This window comes from Condylura cristata, unplaced genomic scaffold (assembly GCF_000260355.1).
Source record: "Condylura cristata isolate star-nosed mole 26May11 unplaced genomic scaffold, ConCri1.0 scaffold00028, whole genome shotgun sequence".
In the NCBI taxonomy this organism is placed as follows: domain Eukaryota; kingdom Metazoa; phylum Chordata; class Mammalia; order Eulipotyphla; family Talpidae; genus Condylura; species Condylura cristata.
In genome coordinates, this window is record NW_004567129.1 from 27653003 (window position 1) to 27658435 (window position 5433).

Sequence of the window (5433 nt, forward strand, 5' to 3'; positions counted from 1 at the left end):
AGCCCCACCCGAGCCGGCCCTCCTTTCCCCAGAGCCGCTTCTGTCCAGAAAATCAGCTCTGAGGTCCCTGGGAGGAGCAGACGCCCCCCCCACACGCCCCCGAGTCTCCCCTAGTCTGTCCGGAGCAGTCAGTGCTGGAGGGCGGGGCGGGGCTCGGAGGCTGCCACTGCAGACATCTGCTGTCTCCCCTGCACAGCGCTGCCCCCTCTAGTGCAGCTTCCCAGCCTGCCTCTCAAGGCGCGCCCCCAGCAGCACCCCACTTGCTGTGGCGAGCAGTGGAGGCTGGGAGCCTGGCGGAGGAGGTCGTGCCGCAGGTCTGTTTCTGCTGTCTCCACCCAAGTCTCCTTTCCTGACAGAGACTGTCTCTGCTTTGGCCCTCTTCTCCCCTTGGGGTGTGGTAGGAGTGGGGGTGCAGTGGGAGTGTAGAGGTAGGCGGGCTGGAAATGGAGGGAGCATTGCCCAGCCGATGGCGGCATGTCTGTTTCACTCGCCTCCCCTCTCCCTTCCAGAACCGATTTCGGCTTCTTTCCCCCTCTCTTCCCGTGGGGGGTCTCGAGTGGCAGGGCCTGCGTGGCCCCGGGGAGGGCCGCACAGTCCCCTGGACGCACTTGGTCTGGGACACTCCGCGCGGCCTGGCGAGGAGCTCCAGGGCCAGCTGGGAGCGGAGTGCACAGGAAATAGGGGCACCCAGGGGGGGGGTGCAGACAGACTCCGAATTCCAGGTGTCCGAGGAAAAGCCTCCCCGCCCCTGGTGTGGGACGCACCCCGACACCCGGCCACGGGCGGGTCTGTCCCCCCCACTTTAGAGCCCACATAATCAAATTTCTTTGTTCCCGACCCTGATCCCCTGAAACCCCATAACTTCATCTCCTGTTCATCTCCTGTCCTAGTCGTGCAGGGAGATTCTAGCTCATCTCCTTCTCCTTGGCAAGTGATTTGCAAAGAAAGCTGATTTATGGAATATAAGACACGTTGGGCAATCTGAGCCGGGGGTGGGGGACAAGGACCTTCAGGTGGTGCCCAGGGACCCCCTTTGGAGGGGTGATGGTGGTTGCCATGGTCACCTACTGCAGACACCTAAACTGGACGGTGGAGTGAGAAGGGCTTGGGGCAGGGAGCAGGTCCTCGGCCAGCCCCGCGCGCCCACGTTGGCCTTCCCCTGGCGGCTGTGAGCCCTCTGCCGGGTCTTCATGCGGGGGCCGCCCCTGCCTCAGCTCAGAGGCGCGGGGCAGGGCTCCGGGAGCCTCTGCCGGGCTTGAGCGGAGGGTCCAGAGGCCCTAGGAATTGGGTGTCTGCTACCGAGGCCCCAGGACCAGGGTCTGTCCCAGCGTGTGTTGGGGGGAGGGGAGGGTTGGGGGGAGGGGTGAGTCAGCAGGCTAGCCACACCCTGCTTTTACTGAGGCTCCCCAGCCACACCCTCCTGCCCACTGCCGCCCGCTGTCCCTGGCTGAGCTTCAGCGGCCTGGGGCCTGGGCTGGGCCTGGGCTGGGGGTCGGGGTGTCTAGGTCCCAGGCTGGAGCACCTGAGGGGAGGGGCAGGCCTGGCTGAGGTCTCATTTCACAGGCGAAAGAGGGTGTCAGGGTGCCTGTGAAGCGTCAGGGCTCTGGCTCCTGGTTACCCATGTCTCATGCTGAAAAGTTTTCTGTCAGTTCTTTGTGTTTCTCCAGCTCTGCGTGACTCTTTCTGGGCTCGCCTTCTCTGGCATTGGGCTGGTCCTGGCCCTTCCCACCAGGGGCTGACCTGTCTCCTGTCTTCTGAGCTCGCTTTGCCCCCCAAGTCCTACAGGCCAGCCCCAGAGTCCTCACCGCCAGGGCAGCTCTTGGGGTCAGTGGTGTAGGGAACTGTGTGCTGCTTTCCTCCATAAAGCAAACATTCCAGGCCAGGCTGGGAAGTCCCCAAGGCTCCGCTGACCCCAGCCTCCCCCAGAGGTGAGCCCCAGAGCCAGATATCTTACTGTCCGGCCCTGGAGGCCGAGGGGTGACGCCGGGCGCTCTCCAGCTCCACGCGCAGAAACTAACTCAGGCTGGACTGCGGCCCCTGCAGGACACGCAGGAGAGGCCTCCGTGGTGACCCTGTTTCTGGAGATGGTCTCTGTGGCAAGGGAAGTCAAAGCAAAGACGAATGACGGTCACTAACTGCTGTTCCTCTCCCGGCTGGCAGTAGGAAGCCTCCCTCCTCAAGGCTGCCCACCAATCCCCAGCGGGGGGCTGGAAACTCCGTCTGGCGCCCACCGGCGCCCACCGTCTGGGGGCCCAGTACTGCCGCTTTGTTTGCTTTCCTGTGACATTCCTGAAAAGTGGCCGGAAAATTGCTTAGCAAGTGCTGACGTAGCCCGAGGTGACAACGCCTTTAGCCCAGCAGACTTGGGGGCGGATTTCCTCCCTCAGTGGGGCTGGCACGACAGGGGCTCCCCCGGGGGGGGGGGGCAGCCCGACGTGGGGGAGCAGCCCCTGCCGGTTAGGTTAGGTTAGCGGGAGGGCCTTGGGGAGAAGACAGGAGATGGCCCGCCCTCAGGAAACTGCCCCCAGCAGGCAGGCAGCAGGCAGTGAGGGGGAGGGCTGCCGGCAAATTACAGGGGGACTGGGCCCAGTCTCTCATTAGCTTGGCAGCTAGGCTGGGCCCTGGGAGGCCAGGCCCTGGGAGGGGGCCGCTCCGCCAGCCCCAGGGGGTGTGGCACAGAGGAAACCAGGGGCAGGGTTAAGGCCGGTGCCCATTCAGCAGATTCGTGCCCCAAGGCTGAGCCCATCTGGGGCGTCGGGTTCTGTGCACTCTCAGTTTGTGTGAGGTTCCGGGTGGGCTGTCGGTGGTCAGATGTGACGTGGCCGCATACCATAGGGGGCCGTCTGGTTGCATACCAAGGGTGAGTGAAGGATGTGTAAAGGGTCAGTAGTCATCGGACCCCCTCAGGCCCAGTAGTCCTGGAACCCCCCAGGTTCCTGATAGGAAGCAAGATTCCTATCAGGGACTAAGTTGCATACCAGGAACTGAGCAAAAGGTTTGCTAAGGTCCCAGGCTGCTTACCTCAGGCTGCCAGGCTTCACCAGGCCTCTGCCCAGCCCCCCAGCCCCCACTGGGGGAGGAGTTGGGGCAAGGAAGGCATTTTCTCACTCGGGCTGCTCTGGTGCCTCCCTGTAGAAGGAGGCGGATAGCCTGGTGCCCAGTAAGGCCTCCTCTTCCTGCCTGGCTGGCAGAGCCACAGGAGGGTTTGTAAATGACCGTCTTTGGGGCTGTGCCCTGCCTCAGCGAAACCAGAACCTCTGCAGTGGGCCCCGCGCATCAGCATTTCAAAACTCTGACAGCCACAGGGAGCTGTGCTGTGAAAGCCACCTTGGAGGCCCAGGGCCCCTGCGCAGGTGAGCTGGCCGGTGGGAGTCCCCCTAAGGCCCTCACCCCCCAGGAGGAGACCACTTAAGGAGACAGAGACCTCACCTGTGGGGGTCACCCCCACCTGCAGGGCCTGGGGCGGTGTCTGGCCCAGAGGGTGTGGAATGAGTGTGCTGAACAGAGGAAGCCTTTATTTTTTTCATTTTTAAAAAAGGTTGTATCTTTTTTCCCCACCCTCCACCAAACCACCTGTGCCCAGCCCCTCCCCAGCCCCTCCCCCCCTCTGTTCCAAGTACTTTCCTTCTGCTGAGTTCAGGATTTATCCCTGCTGTTCTTTGCATATGAATGCTTTTGGTATTTACAGTCCACAGATGATCTCAGATTTAAAGGCTAGTCTACAGGCAAAGAAAATATTAGTAAATTAAAAAGACACCGTACTGACGGGATGTCCACGCAACCCACAACCAAACTCATCCAAGGTAACAAGAAGCAACAAGAAGCCCAATTAAAAAATGGGAGGCATCTGTGACAAGACTGTTCCCAGGAGCAGCCCAGACGCCTGCAAAATGGCTCTGCCAGTGAGGGGCAGCAATACAAAGCCCAGGGAGCTGTCACCCCACACCTGAGTGAATGATCCCTGTAAAGAGACCCCCAGGACCGCCCTTGTGGCACAGGAGTTAAGAGTCAGCACTGTGGGGCTCTCCGCAGCCACTGCAGGGCGAGTTCGATCCCCAGCCAGGGAGTGACTCACAGGGCGCAGCAGACCTCTCCTGTCTCCCCGCTGCCCCCCTCAGCAGTGTGTTTCAGTGGATCCTCCTGTTCTGCTCCCCACTCTTGTCTCTGGTGAATCTTCTCAGGCCCCACCCCCCGCCCACCCATACCTCTGGCTTCCACCACAGTTACAGTTCTTACACACATGACACTACTGGTGGTGCAGCCGGTTTGGAAATTAGTCTGGACCGACTTGCAAAACCCACCCAAAATAGCTGTCGGCCGTTCACAGCATGTGCTCAGCCGTCCCGCCTCTGGGCGCCTGTCTGAAGAAGTCGAAACCACCTGCTCACAAAATTGCACCCCCACTGGCCTTCCTTCCACCTAGGGCCCCTGCACCTGCGTGCCACGGCCTCTCTGTCCTGTGTGCGTAAATGATCTGGACACGGCGCTCCACATGACCGCCCTGAGACAATGGCCCACATCACGAGCTGCCCCAACGCCCGGTAGCTGGTGACTGTGTGGTCACGGTCGGAGACAGTCTGGGAGTAGCTGGAAAATTCCACCAAGCGTGTGCACGGGACATTCTCCCTGCACACGTGGCCGATGTGGCCTCTCCTGTTCCCTGTACAGCTGATATCCTTTGATCCCTTTGAAGTCCTGGTCCCCGTAAGGATGAATACCCTTTGTTTTCCCGGGACCCCATTTCTCCGCCATTGTCACAATCCATCATGCTTGTTCACTGTCACTAAATAGCAAGAGGGCTGTTCACTGCACAGCAGCCCTGTAGACCTGCTCCTCGACGCGTCTCTCAGGGGTGCCCCCCAGGGTCCTCCAGAACCCACAACTTTACTGCAGTGTTATTTTTAAGATTTATGTATCTGTGCATACAAGAACAGGGGTATGTGCCAGAGGTGCAGGGGGTGAGAGGAGTCACCAGAGACAGAATGAGGAGCAGAACAGCAGACTGACTGAAATCCACTGCTGAGGGGAGCAGGGGGCGGGTCAGGAGAGGTCTGCCGCGCCCTGTGGGTCAGCTCCCTGGCTGGGGATCGAACTCGCACTCTGGTAGCTGCTGATAGCTTCATAGAGCCACCACGGAGGGCCCTGCAGAATTATTTAGACACATGGAATATTTTTCAGTTGTAAAGAAACATCAAAAATGTTGGGAGCTTGAAGTGGGAATGGAAAGAGCTCAACCGAAGAGGCTCCAGCGGGCTGCAGAGCAAAGAAAACCAAAGAGCACGGGTTTCTCGTGTAAGGAATCAAAGCAGATGAACTGATACAGCAAGACAGCTATAAGCTACCAAAGGTTGGTAACTAAAGTGAGGTTTTGGAGGTTTAGGGAGAAGGGGAGGGAGAAAAGGTCAAAGGATAGGTACAGGAAAACTAAAAAAT